General features: G+C 45.9%; 1 protein-coding gene and 3 non-coding genes across 4 annotated transcripts in view; all 4 read right to left on the bottom strand.

Moving 5' to 3' along the window:
* Window positions 1–19,606, bottom strand: part of LOC126253274 (serine/threonine-protein phosphatase rdgC) — a 1,933,713-nt gene that overhangs the window by 762,839 nt on the left and 1,151,268 nt on the right. The gene's annotated exons all lie outside the window — the stretch shown is intronic.
* On the bottom strand, window positions 14,639–14,713 carry Trnas-cga (transfer RNA serine (anticodon CGA)). Its single transcript has one exon. It is a non-coding gene; the product is annotated as a tRNA-Ser (tRNA).
* Window positions 14,940–15,014, bottom strand: Trnas-cga (transfer RNA serine (anticodon CGA)). Its single transcript has one exon. It is a non-coding gene; the product is annotated as a tRNA-Ser (tRNA).
* Trnas-cga (transfer RNA serine (anticodon CGA)) lies at window positions 15,241–15,315 on the bottom strand. Its single transcript has one exon. It is a non-coding gene; the product is annotated as a tRNA-Ser (tRNA).

Genomic DNA, 19,606 nt, shown 5'->3' with positions numbered 1-19,606 from the left:
AGTGTAGCGAAATTTATTACTTCTGACAAACTTTCAGTTTTCACACTACACGTGTCAACCTTCAGTTGCCACGCTTCTAGTGCTAATTATATGGGTAATAACCTTTCTTTTTCAGTTACTATAGTAATTGTCCATAGGACTGGCGACCGTAATTTCCCCCAAATCTCAAATATCTAATTACCGCTAGTTAATTGTTAACGTAACGGCCGCACATTTACTTTCTTTATTAACTTTACCCCTTTTCAAAATTAATTTCTACCAGTTTCATTTGCATTTTTCCTTTCATTTAGATGTAAACCTTTCCTCCCTCTTTACCGACAGATTAACTTCGGTGACGATTGCTTTTCCCAAATTTCCATTAGGTACACGCGGTTTAATTTTTCACTGTCATTAAGGTCGATAAGTGAGGGGGAGGTTACATGGTCTCCTTTACAGATGAACCACATCTTCCCAAAATTCTAGCAATGAACCGAAGACGACTATCCGCCTTCCCCACAACTGCCATTACATGCGTGTCCAACTTCATATCGCTCTGCAATGTTACGACCAAATATTTAATCGACGTGACTGTGTCAAGCGCTACACTACTAATGAAGTATTCGAACATTACAGGATTCTTTTTCCTATTCATCTGCATTAATTTACATTTATCTATATTTAGAGTTAGCTGCCATTCTTTACACCAATCACAAATCCTGTCCACGTCATCTTGTATCCTCCTACAGTCACTCAACGACGACACCTTCCCGTGCACCACAGCGTCATCAGCAAACAGCCGCACATTGCTATCCACCCTATCCAAAAGATCATTTATGTAGATACAAAACAACAGCGGACCTACCACACTTCCCTGGGGCACTCCAGATGATACCCTCACCTCTGATGAACACTCACCATCGAGGACAACGTACCTGGTTCTATTACTTAAGACATCCAGCGCCAGACGTGAATATAAGCAGACAATTGGCTCAATTCAGCAGTGATTTGTAAGGGGCGATCAAAAAGCTTCTGTTTTAGGACAATACTGCGATTCGAATGTAGGTAAATGAGCAATGACACAAACTCAAGGCATTAGTAGTAGGGAGATAATGTTCGTTTTGGTGCAGTCTGCATTGTTGCCATATTTATTCAAGGTGGTCGCTATTCATGGGTGGTCTCACACCTCCCTTCTGGACGGGGTAGATGTGAAAATGACGCTCTGATGATGTCACCGTCCCCACTCCTCCTCGATCTCCCACTTTCCCTCCTATAGCCCACTTCTCCGCCTCCCCTCCACCACTTCCCTTATCGTACCCCACTTATAAATTCGTGGGAAGAGGATTCAGTCTGCAGCGAGCTGCTGGAGAGAAGGCATGTACGTTATTCTCTTTATTTATTTACTTTATTTATTTTTGAGAATGTTATCCTTCTACTGGATTGTCATACAGGTGTCGCCACACTCCACTGCCACCTTGAACACACTTTATGCTGGCTCCAAACCCACTTTTTCCAATTGTACCTGTGTATGTTCTGCTCGAAGTTTGAAGGCCAACTGCTCTAGTCCACAATGACTCCAGCACAGGGTGCTCGAAACTGTCCTACAGCCACACTCCACTTGCTCCCACTTCCCACTGCCCCCTATCCCCATTTTTGGAAATCACATGTGCCTATATGTTCACCCTACTGTTTGCCCTACTTCACAATACAACTCGAAATTGGTGGAAAACTGTCCTACAGCAGCTGCTGGAAGAATTGCCTCCTACTGATCTGCAAGTGTATAGCTGCTGATGAAATTGTACACAGACACATGATAAGAAGGGAGAGGGCAGCAAACTGCCACTGAAGTGTAGGAAGAGTTGCCTGCTACCGATCTACAAGTGAAATGGCTGCTGATGAACTTGTACACGGATATATGGTAAAAAGTGATAGGACAGCAAACTGTCACTGAAGTGTAGGAAGGTCAATATAAGCTATCACAACTGATGAAAATTGGTTCACTGCCTTAATTACACATCAGAATTCTTGTGAAACAACCACCGCTCATAAACAATGGATCACAATACAACAGACGCATTTGGAGTTGATAAAAACGATTGTAATAAAACAACTACTGCAAAAACCCACCCTAGCAAATCTCACCATGGGAGAGTGACACAGCAGCATGTGTGTTCACACTGATGTGTGGATACAGACTAATCACCTTAGAACCAGTCTTACCTCCCCTCCTACCTGCCCCCTCCCTCCCTCTCCTCTACCTCCTTCCCCTGTAGCTAAGAATATAGGATTTCATAGCCTGTTGTAACCTGCTGGGGATGGTACACAAAGAGATTCATCTTCTGGCAGTGATATACTGTTTTTGATCTGCAGAAATCAGTCACAGATGGACAGGAGAATCAAGAAAAGAACGTTTCCAGCAAGCCGTTAAACGTATTGCTCAGTAGGACTGCCCCCCCCCCCCCCCCTTCTGGAACAGTAGCGAAATTCATTATCCGAAATAGATGATGAGCAGAGCAGTCAGCAGCAGCATGCTTTCAAAAGTTATGGATGTGCTGGCACTCTCTGAATGTGGTCCTTGCCTAATCAGTCTGATGTAGGAAGAACACTAAAACAATATGTCCCACATAAATAAGATACACGGGTATCGTTATACTAGTCGTCTCATTGTGCACTGATCCGCCCTCTTTGTCCCCTGACAGGAGAACAGCAGTGGCTGCACTCACTAACCTCCTCCAGTGCATGCAGTTGTCGCTTGTCATTGCTCATGTCTGTTCTGCTTCGTCAGGTAAACTGTTCAAGGGGCTGTCTGGTAGAAGTTTCAGATGCTCCACTGTACCGAATAGTAGCTTTGTGTGTGTGTGTGTGTGTGTGTGTGTGTGTTTGTATACGGTGGAAGGACGGAACTCGGTTGTACTTCGACCTGGAAAAAGTGTTCAACAATGTCAAATGGCGCAAGATGTTCGAAATTCAGAGGAAAATAGGGTAAGCTATAGGGAGAGATGGGTAATATGCAACATGTACAACAACCAAGAGGGAATAACAAGAGTGGAAGACTGAGAACAAGGTGCTCGGATTAAAACAAGATTGTAACACAGGGATGCAGACTTTTGCCCCTGCTCTTCAACCTGTACATCGAAGAAGCAATGACGGAAAATAAGGAAAGGTTCAAAAGTGGAATATAAATTTAAGGTAAAAGGATATCAATTCTAACATTCGCTGATGCCAGTGCTATCCCCAATGAAAGTGAGGAAGAATTACAGGACCTGTGGGCTGGAATGAACAATCTAATATGCACATTATATGGAATGAGAATAAACCGAAGAAAGACTAAAGTACTGAGCAGAAATAAGAACAATGAGAAACTCAACATCAGGACTGATGGTAACAAAGTAGATGAAGTTAAGGAATTCTGTTTCCTAGGCAGCAAAGTAACCCATGGAAGATGGATCAAGAGGATATCAAAAGCAGACTAGTGTTGGCAAAACAAGAATTCCTGGCCAAGAGAAGTCTACAAGTATCAAACATCGGCCTTAACTTCAGGAAGAAATTTCTGAGAATTTACGTTTGGATCACAGCATTGTATGGTAATGAAACACAGACTGTGGGAAAACCGGAACAGAAGAGAATCAAAACATTTGATATGTGACGCCACAGACAAATGTTGAAACGAAAATGTACAAATAAGATAAGGAGGTTCTGCACATAGTCAGAGAGGAAAGGTGCATATGGAAAATACCGACATGTAGAAGGGAAAGGACATGTGTTAAGGCATCACGGAATAAATGCCTTGGCACGATGGGGAAATTTCAAGGGTAAAAACTGGAATACATACAGCAAATGATTGAGGATGTAGCTTGCAAGTGCTACTCTGAGAAGAAGAGGTTGGCAAAGGAGAAGAATTCGTGGCTCTGCATCAAACCATTCAGGAGACTGATGACTCAAAAAAATGTGGAAGGAGGGTGCATTATAGACGCATGGTGTCAGGATGAAATAGTCATATCCCCATACACATGAGCAATACTACCTAACACTGAGATGAGATTATACATTCTATGCCATAAAAAAATGAAACTGAAAGATGTAATGCCCAAAGATTTAGAGATCGAGATGACCAACACCTTGGACACTAAATCAGTGGTCATGCTCATGGGTGCAATATAAGGATTCAGTGCTGTTCAAAAACAGAACACAGAGACATATGGAAACATGTGGAATATGAGATTGAATGTAGGGGTTATCACTTCAACCAGCTGTCAGAAATGCTCCCCAATGCTGCAAACTCTTCCAGTTTTCATATGTTGCGATGTCCTCCACAGTTTTGTCAGTAAGAAACATCGCCTCTGCCTTTTGTTTCCACCGCCCTGCGTCTGTTTTGTGGGAACAGCAAAGCAATGTCCAGCTTTCTGTGAGAGCCAGTGCACTGAATTGTGGTAATGTAGGTTTAGTACCAATGAGGAGGTATGTTAGTGAACAAAGCTGTAGTCTTACACTGCTTTGATATGTTACAGTGAAAATCATTGTATCAAACTGCTTACAAAACCACAAGACAGGAACCCTCTTGTTGAGCTTGACAGCCTGTGGGGTATGGTGTTCTTCCAGTGCAGATGACAAAACATTAAAAATGTTTATGGAAACGACTTCGATCAATTGCCACCTGCTCCAGTGGACCAATATGTGCATATATAATGGGATCAGCACATATTTTCGATATCAACATCTGGATGGTACTTGTTTTCGATATATCAGAAGAGACAGATGCGGTAAAAAGCTTATCGAGTGCTCTCCCAGGTAAAGTGAAACAAGCGGTTAAGAGAGAGAGAGAGAGAGAGAGAGAGAGAGAGAGAGGTGCAGACTGTAACTTACAGTTGAACATAAAAACCACTGAGGTTTTATTTTTCTGACATACAAATAGATGACGTGAAAGATACTGTTCTATATCGATATTTCACACATCTTAAATTCAAGTAATACTCAAATGCATGACAATTTATTTACAAGACTTCCACACACACTAATTCTGAACGCGGGGAACTCTCTCAAACTGAAAGAAAGCGTTTGTATGTATTCTTGTGGAACTAAGACGGCTTTATTATCAATAAGAAGTAATTTCACGTCAGATAAAACTGCTATACTGAAAATGTCCGTAGTACAACAGCTTATAACATAGATGTTTTCGTGGAATCAGTGTTTTCATGTGTTAAAGTCTGACTTTTACTCAGATGAATGTTCCGAAATAACAAGGACATTCCGCAGTGATCGATAATTTTCACTCTGAAATAGGGGAAGTTTGACATTCATTTAGGATATGTTAAATATTTTATGCATGGTAAACATGTACTAAAGAAATGTGACAGGGTAGCCGGCCGGGATGGCCGAGCGGTTCTGGGCGCTACAGTCTGAAACTGCGCGACCGCTACTGTCGCAGGTTCGAATCCTGCCTCGGGCATGGAAGTTTGTCATGTCCTTAGGTTAGTTAGGTTTAAGTAGTTCTAAGTTCTAGGAGACTGATGAGCTCAGAAGTTAATTGCCATAGTGCTCAAAACAATTTGAACCATCTTTTCGTGGCAGGGTAATGCATGTATAAGATTTATAGTTGTATTCCGTCTTTGGCAGTTTGCTAATCTGTCATTGACAACAGTACTGTAGACCAAGTTCGTTGGTTTACTCAGCTGGATGGAGGGAATGTGAATTGTAGCTTGATGTCAGGTGTGAAAATGGCAGCATTCTTTTTTTTCTGACATGCAAATACATAATGTGAAAGCCGCTGTTCTGTACTGACATTTGTGCATCTGAAATGTATGTAATACCTACTTGCATAACAAGAAGAGCGCACAGGCTGTGGGAGACTACTGCAAGTGACTGCGGGAGGGGTAGATACGGGCATATTGAATAGCGACTGCCCGCAGCCACCACAATGGCTGCTGGTCACGGCACTCAACCCTCTGGCGAGTGCAGCGCTGTAGCTGCCTTTCCCCAGTAACATCATAAGCAGATGAATATTTTTGTGTACCATCAGAGAGATGTATGAACAGGCCTTTGAAAGCAGAAACACTACCTATGGGAGGATACACTGCACACAACGTATCATTGAGTGTTCAGTTTCTCCCGGCGTATTTCTTGCTCGAACAGTCCACCGGTGTACTTCCGGTCCATAGTGTCCAATGGGCACAGTGTTTCGGCGATCAGACATGTCGCCATCGTCAGGTGCGCTGACGAACTGACTCCTGAGGGCGGGCGGCCGTCTTAAATCCCCTCCCCTCGCGAGGCTTTCTCTCTGCGGTCCGCGCCCGCTCGTCAGCGGTCGGTGAGACGCTGCCGTCGGCGCCGGCGGTGGCGTCCGTGTAATTGCCTCGTCCGTCCTAGTCGCCTGTTCGTTTCCTTTGCTGAGCGTCTGTTTCAGTAGACACAATGCTGGTTACCATGCCCTGCTCCGGTTGTAGCCACAATCTCTGTTGAAGAGTCCGTCCCTGGTACGAATTTCGATAGCCTCCAACGACGCTGTCCCAGTATTTGGATGTCTGTGGCAAGACCCTGGTATGTTGATAGTCCATTCGGTGATTTTCGGACAAACAGTGCTCTGCGACCGCCGAATTGTTGCGGTACCCAAGTCGAGTGTGCCTCTGATGTTCTAGGCAACGATCTTCGATGGTGCGCACTGTCTCTCTAATATAAGTCTTCCCATTTTGACATGGAATGTGGTATACGCCGACCTTCCGCAAACCGAGATAGTCTTTGAAACTTCCCCATAATGCTCGCGTTTTATTTGGTGGGCAAAAGACAGTTCCTACTAGGTGTTTCCTCAATATTCGTCCTATTTTCCTCGATAATGTGGCAGTGTACGGTATATAGGCAGTGGCTGTCTCTTTCTCCGTGACTTCTTCCGTCTCCACACGCCATACTGTAGAAGTGGGACGCAGAGCGCGTCTGATCTGCCATTCCGAGTACCCGTTTTTCCGGAATACAGTTTTGAGACATTCCAGTTCTTGGGGCAGACTCTCTGCTTCAGAGACGGTGCGCACCTTGTGCACCAGTGTTTTTAGCACCCCATTGCTCTGCGCAGGTTGGTGGCAGCTATTCCGCTTGCAAATACAGGTCGATGTGCGTGCTTTTTCTTCCTGTATACCCCATGGTCCAGAGTGCCATCCAATCTTCTTTTGAGCATGACGTCCGGGAACAGTAATCCTTCTTCAGCTTCGGTCTCCATAGTGAATTTGATGTTCGGATGTGAAGGGAAGTCTAGGAGCTTGTCCCTTCCATGGGTCCAGATCACGAACGTGTCATCTACATAACGTAGAAAACAAGTAGGTTTCCATTTGGATGACACCAAAGCTTTCTCCTGTAAGTACTCCATATAGAAATTCGCGACCACAGGCGAGAGTGGGCTCCCAATTGCGATTCCTTCTGTTTTTTCATAGTATTCTGCACTAAAGAGATCAGGACGTGCTTGAATAGGTCTGTCGTCGTCTCGTCAAATTTCTGTGCAATAAGCTCAACTGACTTTCGAAGAGGCACACTGTTGAATAATGGAACAACGTCAAAACTCACCAGGATATCTGAGACTTCAGCTAGAAGTTGTCGAGACGCTTTACGAAATCCACAGAATTATGAATGTGATGAGAGCATTTACCCACATAAGGGCTTAGTAATTCTGCCAGGTATTTGGGCAGCAAATATGTAGGTGCCCTAATGTTGCTGACAATTGGGTTAACGGCACCCCTTCTTTGTGGACTTTAGGGAGTTCATAAAGTCTTGGCGGTAGAGGTCTTTGAGGTGTCAATTTCTTGGCGACACCCTCTGCTAAAACTGCGTCCTTGAGAAGAGCTCTGATCTTGTTCTCCAACATCTTTGTGGGGTCAGCATTGATCTTCCTGTAAGATTCTTCATTTACAAGGCTCTGCATCTTCTCAATGTAGTCCATATTGGAAAGAACAACCGTAGCACTGCACTTGTCAGCCGGTAAGACAACAATCTCAGATCTCTGTCTCAGGTCTCGAATGGTTGCCCTCTCTCAGCTGGTAATATTCGACTTGATTGGTTTAGTCCTAGTCAGAACAAGGCCCATTTCCTGGCGTACTTCTTCAGCTATTTCAGGTGGTAGTCGTGCAGCAACCTGTTCACCTGCACTGACAATGTCCGCTACCGGCGTGTGGAAGCAAAATTAAGTCCCTTCTCCAGAACAGAAATGACATCCCCAGTCATCTCAATGTCCGTAAGATTGATGACCGTCTTGCGTGGAGCCTGCAGCGATGGTTTGTCAGAGAGACGAAAGATTGTAGATATGTTACGTCCCGAGGTGCAGACCACAGAGAGAACGCCTCGCGAGGGGAGGGGACTTAAGACGGCCGCCCGCCCTCAGGAGCTCAGTTCGTCAGCGCACCTGACAATGGCGACATGTCTGATCGCCAAAATATTGTGCCCGTTGGACACTACGGACCGGCAGTACACCCGTGGACTGTTCGAGCAATGTATCATTGTCAACCCAACACTGACCAAAGCAGAGCACCAGCAGTAGTTGGACGGCTCTGTGTACCATCAGCAACCGGTTAAAACAGGCCTGAAAACCAAGTATCCATACCTACTGGACTATAGGGGGAGGAGAGAGAGGGACGAGAAAAGATAGGAGGGGAGGTAAGCCTGGTTCTAAGCTGCTTAGTTTGTATCCGCACATGTGTACCATCAGCAACCGGTTAAAACAGGCCTGAAAACCAAGTGTCCCTACCTAGTGGTCTATAGGGGGAAGAGACAGAGGGACGAGACAAGATATGAGGGGAGGTAAGACTGGTTCTAAGGTGCTTAGTTTGTATCCGCACATGTGTACTATCAGCAACCGGTTAAAACAGGCCTGAAAACCAAGTGTCCCTACCTAGTGGTCTATAGGGGGAGGAGACAGGGGGAATAGACAAGATAGGAGGGGAGGTAAGACTGGTTCTAAGCTGCTTAGTTTGTATCCGCACATGTGTACTATCAGCAACCGGTTAAAACAGGCCTGAAAACCAAGTGTCCCTACCTACTGGAGTATAGGGGGAGGAGAGAGAGGGACGAGACAAGATAGCAGGGGAGGTAAGACTTGTTCTAACTTGCTTAGTTTGTATCCGCACATGTGTACCATCAGCAACCGGTTAAAATAGGCCTGAAAACCAAGTATCCCTACATACTGGACTATAGGGGGAGGAGAGAGAGGGACGAGACAAGATAGGAGGGGAGGTAAGACTAGTTCTAAGCTGCTTAGTTTGTATCCGCACATGTGTACCATCAGCAACCGGTTAAAACAGGCCTGAAAACCAAGTGTCCCTACCTACTGGAGTATAGGGGGAGGAGAGAGAGGGACGAGACAAGATAGCAGGGGAGGTAAGACTGGTTCTAAGTTGCTTAGTTTGTATCCGCACATGTGTACCATCAGCAACCGGTTAAAATAGGCCTGAAAACCAAGTATCCCTACCTACTGGACTATAGGGGGAGGAGAGAGAGGGACGAGACAAGATAGCAGGGGAGGTAAGACTGGTTCTAAGTTGCTTAGTTTGTATCCGCACATGTGTACCATCAGCAACCGGTTAAAACAGCCCTGAAAACCAAGTGTCCCTACCTAGTGGTCTATAGGGGGAGGAGACAGGGGGACGAGACAAGATAGGAGGGGAGGTAAGACTGGTTCTAAGCTGCTTAGTTTGTATCCGCACATGTGTACTATCAGCAACCGGTTAAAACAGGCCTGAAAACCAAGTGTCCCTACCTACTGGAGTATAGGGGGAGGAGAGAGAGGGACGAGACAAGATAGCAGGGGAGGTAAGACTGGTTCTAAGTTGCTTAGTTTGTATCCGCACATGTGTACCATCAGCAACCGGTTAAAACAGCCCTGAAAACCAAGTGTCCCTACCTAGTGGTCTATAGGGGGAGGAGACAGGGGGACGAGACAAGATAGGAGGGGAGGTAAGACTGGTTCTAAGCTGCTTAGTTTGTATCCGCACATGTGTACTATCAGCAACCGGTTAAAACAGGCCTGAAAACCAAGTGTCCCTACCTACTGGAGTATAGGGGGAGGAGAGAGAGGGACGAGACAAGATAGCAGGGGAGGTAAGACTGGTTCTAAGTTGCTTAGTTTGTATCCGCACATGTGTACCATCAGCAACCGGTTAAAACAGGCCTGAAAACCAAGTGTCCCTACCTAGTGGACTATAGGGGGAGGAGAGAGAGGGACGAGACAAGATAGGAGGGGAGGTAAAACTAGTTCTAAGCTCCTTAGTTTGTATCCGCACATCGATGTGAACACACGTCCAGCTGCCACCACTCTCTCCTGGTGAGATCTTTTCGGGTCAGTTGTTGCAGTAGCTCTGATGTTACAATGGTTCAAACTGGCTCTGAGCACTATGGGACTAAACTGCTGTGGTCATCAGTCCCCTAGAACTTAGAACTACTTAAACGTAACTAACCTATGGACACCACACATCCATGCCCGAGGCAGGATTCGAACCGTTCCAGACTGAAGCGCCTAGAAACGCTCGGCCACCACGGCCGGCGATGTTACAATGATTTTTCTCAATTCACAGTGTTTGTGTCGCATTGTGATCCATTGTTTATGAGTGGTGTCTGTTTCACGACAGTTTTGATCGGTAATTAGAGCAGTGAGGCGTTTTTAGTCAGTTGCAGTGGCGTGTTTTGGACTTTCTACACTTCAGTGACGGTTTTCTGCCCTATCCCTTCTTACCATATGTCTGTGTACAGCTGCCTGAGCAGCTATAGCCGTGTAGATCAGTAGGAGACAATTCTTCTAGCAGCAGCATTAGGACAATCTCCCATAAATTTCGAGCGGTATTGTGGGCTAGGCACATAGCAATGTGATCATATATACGCACACACGTGATCGGCAGAAGCGGTGGCGGTGGGCGGTGGGAAGGGTGGGTTAGAGCAAAACACACACACGCACGATAGGAAAAAGTGGGGGCAGGGGGCAGCAGAAATTATGGGTGGGGGACGGTGGATTGTAGACGCAGCTGAAGGAGAATCAAGTAGCAGTATAACAATCTCAAAAATAAAGAAATAAAGGTAGTACGTTACATCCTTCCTCGCCAGCAGCTCATTACAGACTCAGTCTTTTTCCCGCCAATTCACGGTTGAGGGAGGAGAGGAAACTGTGGGGTGGGAGGAGAGGAATTGTGGGAGGCAAGGAGGGTAAGTGGGGGCAAGGGGAGGAGGGTAGAGTGAGGGTGGTGACGTTACTAGTGCAGCATTACTTCTACCACCCCTGGTAGCTGAGTGGTTAGCGCGACGGAATGTGATACCTAACGGCCCGCGTTAGATTCCCGGCTGGGTCGGAGCTTCTCTCCGCTCAGGGTCTGGGTGTTGTGTGATCTTATCTTCATCATTTCATCCCCATCCACACGCAAGTCGCCGAAGTTGCGTCAACTCGAAATACTTGCACCAGGCGAACGGTCTACCCAACGGAGGCCCAAGCCACACGGCATTTCCATACATCTACCACCCAGGGAGAGCCACCTTCTTGAATAATTTAGGCAAAATCGAGACTGCTCCAGAGTGAAAATCATTCCCCTGCTACGAATGTGGCATTCGTGTCTTTACGATATGCACGCGGTAAACGGGAAAATACAAACTATTGCGACGTTATTACCAAACGCATCCCAAGAGACCCCACATGACATTCTTTTCTTGGCTAGTGAAGGACATCCATTTGAGAATACAGAATGTGTACGTGCAGCATGTCTGTCTAATGCCACCGTTGTGGAATGGTGCGGCAAGTTCGGTGCTGCTGCTGTAAATGTCATGCTAACCCTGTTCTGATTACTTAGTCACACTGCTTATCGATTTTAAGCAATGTGGGGTCTTCATTACGGGGGAAAGGTGATGCGCGACGCTGAAGAAATTACGGCGTGCAATTAGAGCGAAACATACGGGTAGCTGCGACATGGGGTACTGCTGTTTTGCGATAACGCACGGGACCATATTACAAACGTAGTAACGCAGAAGTTACATCAATTCAAGAAGGAGATGGTCGTGCGTCCACCCTATATTTCTGATTTCTTCTTGCGATTATTACACATTCAGTCTCTCAAAATAGGCCTAGAAGGGTTAACATTTCCTGTGGGACCAGGATGTACAGCAGGTAGTTACGGCTTCTTCACACAGCAGGACACAACGTTTTACCAATTGAATAGTTTGAGCCTAGTGCGTTGGTGGGATGATTGCCTCAATGCTCACGGCGACTTTACGTGATTGGCTTGTGAATGTATGGCCTTCGAACACAATTTTTCCATCGTTCGTTACAGATGTTATCAGAGGATAGTACCTCAAAGCAGGACAGTTTGTCAACGAGCATCTCAGAACTTATCAACAGTTCCCGCCAAGAGACCCAGACTGGATATGATAAAAGTGGTGTTAGTCACTGCTCACTGGACCAAGGACTGTACAACGGTGTGGAGACAGACCATGGTAAGTACGTTGCCATACACAATCTACATACTCCAGTTAAGTATTGTAAATCTTCCTTCAATAAGTAAGCCTACTGTAAACTCTTGTCAATCTCTGTTGCCAGCTATTTTTGACATAACTCTTATCTAATCCTATGTGGCCTTTTACTGAATGCTTATAATTACTGCATGCAAGCAAGCCAACTCATAACAGCAACTGCTTAATGGTAAGCGGTTCTCTTCCTGCCACATTTATATGTTTGACACCATGTGTATTTCTTGAATACAAGAAAGAAGTGGAGATAATGGTTAAAATATTGAAGCCATCGTAAATAGCCTACCAGTAGGAGATAAGGAAAGAGAGAAGGAATGTTTCAAAATATTATTGTTATTGTGCCGCCTAAGTGGCTACAGGAAGTCTATGTTGCTCTCATGCTGTTGATGGGTATTTAATTTGTGTATGGAGGGTGGACATGAAGACAAAAGCCTGTATCCGTTATCTCTAATGATAAAGCATTCATTCTTCAAGATCTGAACTGCTTCTCGTGTTTTGCATCTTCAGTCTTTGGCTAGCATTCGTACGTTTTTTAAAATGGATAACCCGGTCACATTCCTCTTGTTGCTCCGCACCCGTAGATTTTACAGTTTGTCTTAAGCGTGTGTAGCAATTATTTCTCTTTAAAACGCTCTTTATTGCTTTTAGGGGGCTCTGAGCACTATGGGACTTAACATCTCAGGTCATCAGTCCCCTAGAACTTAGAACTAGTTAAACCTAACTAACCTAAGGACATCACACACATCCCTGCCCGAGGCAGGATTCGAACCTCCGACCGTAGTAGTGGCGCGGTTCCGGACTGAAGCGCCTAGAACCGCTTGGCCACCGCGGCCGGCTCTTTATTGCTTTGCAAACTCATATAAATACAATACTGTCTCAGAACATTACGTGTTACATTTCGCTGTGCACTCGCACCTGGCAAGAGGAGGTACTCTATCTTCCTAGCATTTGAATGCATCATTGCACTCATATCTTCAGTGAATTGCGGATTCTTGCAAATACCCTCAGATCTTCTCGTAACTTTTTTACATGACTGTACAGATCGTTGCTCCAGGTCTTAATCGTATCAACGTGAGTGCTGTATACTTCACTTTTCATTTCAGGCCACAGATAAAAATACACAGGATTGATGTCAGGCGACCTTCGAGGCCAAGGTGCAGATCCTATATAATTTCGGACCAAACGAAGCATACGTCAGAGTAAAAGATGCCCAAATAGACGAATCAGTGCACAACTTACTATCCCTCTGGCGGAAATATAGGGGTGTACTCTCGCGTGCAAACGATCATTAATATCTACATCTACTCAGATACTCCGCAAGCCACCATACGGTGCGTCGCAAATGGTACCCTGTACCACTACTTGTCATTCCCTTTCTTGCTCCTCTCGCAAATAGAGCGAAGGAAAAACGGCACTGTCTATATGATGATATGAGCACTGATTTCTCGTGTTTTATCTTCTTGTGTGCGGCTGATCCAGGCGGAGGTTCGAGTCCTCCCTCTGGCATGGCTGTGTGTGTTTGTCCTTAGGATAATTTAGGTTTATTAGTGGGTAAGCTTTGAGACTGATGACCGTATCAGTTAAGTCCCATAAGAATTCACACACATTTGAACATTATTTTATCTTCTTGGTCCTTACACGCAATGTATGTTGGCGGCAGTAGAATCGTTCGACAGTCAGCTTCAAACGCCAGTTTTCTATATTTCCTCAATACTCTTCCTCGAAAACAACGCCGCCTTCCCTCCAGGAATTCCCATTTGAGTTCCCGAAATCTCTCCGTAACAACTGCGTGTTGTTCGGACGTACTGGTAACAAATCTAGCAGCCCGCCTCTGAATTGTTTTCGATGTCTTCCTTCAATCTGATCTGGTACGGATCGCAAACACTCGAGCAGTACTCAAGAATACATCGCACAGTTTCCTATATGCAGTCTCCTTTGCAGGTCAGCCACTCTTTCCTACGATTCTCCCAATCAACCGAAATCGACCATTTGCCTTCCCTGCCACATTTCTCACATGCTCGCTGCACCTCAAACTGCTTTGCAATGTTATGCCCACACACTTAAACGAATAGACTACGTCAAGCAGGACACTAGTTAAGAGGTACCCAAACGTTACTGGTTTGCAGAATGAGATTTTCACTCTGCAGCGGAGTGTGCGCTGATATGAAACTTCCTGGCAGATTAAAACTGTCTGCCCGACCGAGACTCGAACTCGGGACCTTTGCCTTTCGCGGGCAAGTGCTCTACCAACTGAGCTACCGAAGCACGACTCACGCCCGGTACTCACAGCTTTACTTCTGCCAGTACCTCGTCTCCCACCTTCCAAACTTTACAGAAGCTCTCCTGCGAACCTTGCAGAACAAGCACTCCTGAAAGAAACGATGTTGCGGAGACATGGCTTAGCCACAGCCTGGGGGATGTTTCCAGAATGAGATTTTCACTCTGCAGCGGAGTGTGCGCTGATATGAAACTTCCTGGCAGATTAAAACTGTCTGCCCGACCGAGACTCGAACTCGGGACCTTTGCCTTTCGCGGGCAAGTGCTCTACCAACTGAGCTACCGAAGCACGACTCACGCCCGGTACTCACAGCTTTACTTCTGCCAGTACCTCGTCTCCTACCTTCCAAACTTTACAGAAGCTCTCCTGCGAACCTTGCAGAACAAGCACTCCTGAAAGAAAGGATATTGCGGAGACATGGCTTAGCCACAGCCTGGGGGATGTTTCCAGAATGAGATTTTCACTCTGCAGCGGAGTGTGCGCTGATATGAAACTTCCTGGCAGATTAAAACTGTCTGCCCGACCGAGACTCGAACTCGGGACCTTTGCCTTTCGCGGGCAAGTGCTCTACCAACTGAGCTACCGAAGCACGACTCACGCCCGGTACTCACAGCTTTACTTCTGCCAGTACCTCGTCTCCTACCTTCCAAACTTTACAGAAGCTCTCCTGCGAACCTTGGAGAACAAGCACTCCTGAAAGAAAGGATATTGCGGAGACATGGCTTAGCCACAGCCTGGGGGATGTTTCCAGAATGAGATTTTCACTCTGCAGCGGAGTGTGCGCTGATATGAAACTTCCTGGCAGATTAAAACTGTGTGCCCGACCGAGACTCGAACTCGGGACCTTTGCCTTTCGCGGGCAAGTGCTCTACCAACTGAGCTACCGAAGCACGACTCACGCCCGGTACTCACAGCTTTACTTCTGCCAGTACTTCGTCTCCTACCTTCCAAACTTTACAGAAGCTCTCCTGCGAACCTTGCAGAACAAGCACTCCTGAAAGAAAGGATATTGCGGAGACATGGCTTAGCCACAGCCTGGGGGATGTTTCCAGAATGAGATTTTCACTCTGCAGCGGAGTGTGCGCTGATATGAAACTTCCTGGCAGATTAAAACTGTGTGCCCGACCGAGACTCGAACTCGGGACCTTTGCCTTTCGCGGGCAAGTGCTCTACCAACTGTTCTGCAAGGTTCGCAGGAGAGCTTCTGTAAAGTTTAGAAGGTAGGAGACGAGGTACTGGCAGAAGTAAAGCTGTGAGTACCGGGCGTGAGTCGTGCTTCGGTAGCTCAGTTGGTAGAGCACTTGCCCGCGAAAGGCAAAGGTCCCGAGTTCGAGTCTCGGTCGGGCACACAGTTTTAATCTGCCAGGAAGTTTCGTTATTGGTTTGATCTTCCTACACATCCGCATTGAACTACATTTTGTGCTGGCAGCTATTCATCACACCAAATGAGAATTTTCTCTAAGTCGTCTTGTATCTTCCTACAGTCACTCAACTTTGACATCCTACTGTACACCACGGCACCGTCAGCAAACAACCGTACATTGCTTCTAACGCTGTCAGCCAAATCAATTATGTATATAGAGAACATCAGGGGTCCTAACACACGTTCCTGGGGCGCTCCTGACGATACCCTTGTCTCTGATGAACACTAGCCGTCGAGGACAACATACTGACTTCTATTACTTAAGAAATCTTCGAGCCACTCACACATCTGTGAACTTATTCCATATGCTCGTACCCTCGTACCCTTGTTAACAGCCTGCAATGAGAGACCGTGTTAAATGCTTTCCGGAAATCTAGAAATATGGAATCTGCTTGCTGACCTTTATCCATAATTCTTAGTATATCATTATATCATGTGAGAAAAAGGGCAAGCTGATTTTCGTACGAGTGATGTTTTCTAAAACCATGCTGATTCGTGCGCATAAGCTTCTCAGACTCAACAAAGTCTCCAACTGAGAATATGTTCAAGGGTTTTGCAGCAAACAGAAGTTAAAAATATTGTTCTATAATTCTGTGGCTCCTTCTTTTACCTTTTTTATATACTGGAGTCACCTGCGCTTTTTTACAGTCGCTTGGGACTTTGCGCTGAACTTGTCGAAAAGGTCTAATACATTTCCATTTCGTGTGGGCTGCCATGCTAGCTGCTCAAAACAGTTTTCAGAAAACGTGTTGAAAAGTATTTCGCAAGACTGTCTGTCTGTACTCCAAGCAATGAATCCATAGATATCCCAGTCTACACTCGGCACTTTGGAGCTGCTTCCAACCAGTAGTGCATGCTCCGAGTATTCAATCGCTATTGATCGTGGGCTTTCTTTGAATGACTCCAGAACTGTCACAGCAGAATCGGGTGACAGGTAAATACAGCCAACAACTAACTTGGTTTCACCTACACCTGTTACACGCGACCAGATGACTTCACTGTCACACTCAACTTCGGCCTCAATAGAGACAATATTTTTGTCAGCTGCAGTGAACGCTCCCCCTCCTACGGCCTCTAATCTGTCTTTCCGATATACGTTCCACGACTAACTAAATATGTGAAAACTTTCCACTTCGCGTTTCATCCAGCCCTTTGTTCCGAAGAACAATTTCAGTGAACTTAGCTGGAGGTCAGCAAATTCGGGAACTTTATTACGAATACTTTGATAGTTTACTGATAAAATTGTTAAAGTGTATTTTTTTCTGAACGGTGTTTGACTTTCCTTGCTGAACATCGACTGGCGACCGTTCATCAGAGCACCCTGTGAAAGACTGTCTCAAGCATGTCGCCCCTTTTGTTGCAGTTCGACAGTGATTGTTGCAGCTTCTTTGCAACGAGAAAGTCGCCGCTCCATCATGTCCCACACGCAGTCGGTTGGCGAGAGTTGTTGCTGAACCATATGAAGTTTCCCGAGGTTTTAGATTAAAGCAAATGCTCGTTTAATTCATTTGATGGGAAAATACAGCATTTCCTACACCATACTTCGTCAAGCCGAGTTTGTGATCCATCTCCAACAGCCTCGAAGTCGACAGAACGTGGAAGTCTTAAATTCTTCACGCTTTCATAACATTGTCTGTGAAGTGATTTTTCAGTATAAGTGATGGGAGTGGAAAACAGAGATGTAAGAGCAGTGTAAAATATGAGATCAGCAAGGAGGGAAGGGGAACAAGGGCAATGAATTGTGGGCTGGCGAGAGGAAATTACATGTCGGTAGCTGCATTCCGTTGGCGCTTTCACAGAATGCGGTATCGATTCCACGAACTCAAATATTTGCCTGCCTTCTATCACCTCCTGTTAATCGGACCTGCTGCACGGGGAGAGGAGTCACAGTCCGCATGAAATGAAGGCCGCATACAACAGAAGCTACCTCGATCGAAAAAGTTGTCCGATTAAACATTACGGTTTGAAACATGAAGAAAGAACAGCGTTTCGGACTGTCACAGCGTTAGGTAATATTTGCTTAATTTTAGTCTAAGTAATTGCTCCACTGGTTCCCGCTTCACTAGCCGAGGTCGAGAGCAATCATGTGTATGGATGTGCTTGACTCAGACGTGTTGCTCAGTCTGAAAACTGGTTTGCTGGAACTCTCCAAATTAGTCTATCCTGTGCAGGCCTCTTCATCTCCGGATAACTACCGCCACCTACATGCATTTAGATCTGCTTATTGTATGCAACCCTTGCTCTCCCTCTATAATTTTTGCCTTCAACGCTTAGACCTTCCTGCACTCCACACCCCACTCGACCCAGTTACCAAATGACGATTCCTTGATGCCTCAGCACGCATCATACCAATTCCGTCTTTTGGTCAAGCTCTGCTCTAATTTTGTTTTCTTCCCAATACCTCTTCTTTAGCTACTCGACCCACTCATCTAATTTTCTGGACTCTCCTGTAAAACCACATTTCAAAAACTTTTATTCTCTTCTTACTAGCCGGCCGCTGTGGCCGAGCGGTTCTAGGCGCTTCAGTGCGAAACCGCGCTGCTACTACGAGCGCAGGTTCGAATCCTGCCTCGGGCATGGATGTGTGTGATATCCTTAGGTTGGCTAGGGTTAAGTTGTTCTAAGTCTAGGCGTCTGATGACCTCAGATGTCAAGTCCCATAGTGCTCAGGGCCATTTGAACCATCTTCTTACTCATCGGGCGCTTTCCACATTCATGGAAAGCCACAGTCAATACATTTACTCTGAGCAGGCAGAACATTATGACCACCGACCTACTTTCGATAAAACCCCGCCCACCGGATAGCATCGTCACCTGGGGAGGAACAACTGCTAGACAGACACACGCATGTTGCACGTAGTATGAATGAGCGTCCTGTCGGTAGAATGGGGAAGGAGCCGATTTATCTGAGTGTGATGGCCCGGAGGCTTGGTACAAGCATTCCGAAAACTGCATGACTTATTGGGTGTTCGAGGAGTGATGTGATGAGTGTCTTCAACACGTGGCGAAACCAAGGTCAAACCACGTCCAGACGTCGTGGGGTTGGGCGGTGGCTTCCATTACAGATGTCTGAAGTCGTAGTCTGGGCAGACTGTAAAAATAGGGTAGGTGGCAAACTGTGAAGAATCTAACATCAGACTTCAATGCTGGGCACAGTAAAAGTGTGTATGAACACACAGTACACGGAACAATGGGTTTCCGCAGCAGACGACCCATGCATGTGCCAATGTTAAGGCGTCGGCTACTACAACTGGAATGGGTATGTGACCATCAGCACTGGGCGTTGGTGCAGCGGCAGAGCGTTGCACGGTCTGATGAATACATTGCATTTGTCTTACAAATAGTCCCACTTAGTCGTTTTGCACGTTTCCTCAATCTCATTTTTAATTGCTGTATTTTTATATTTTCCCTTCTCTCCGGTCAAATTCGTTATCACTTGTGATACCCAAGGGTTTCTA

The sequence above is a fragment of the Schistocerca nitens genome, chromosome 4 (genome assembly GCF_023898315.1).
Source record: "Schistocerca nitens isolate TAMUIC-IGC-003100 chromosome 4, iqSchNite1.1, whole genome shotgun sequence".
In the NCBI taxonomy this organism is placed as follows: domain Eukaryota; kingdom Metazoa; phylum Arthropoda; class Insecta; order Orthoptera; family Acrididae; genus Schistocerca; species Schistocerca nitens.
This window is presented reverse-complemented; position numbering and strand designations above follow the sequence as displayed.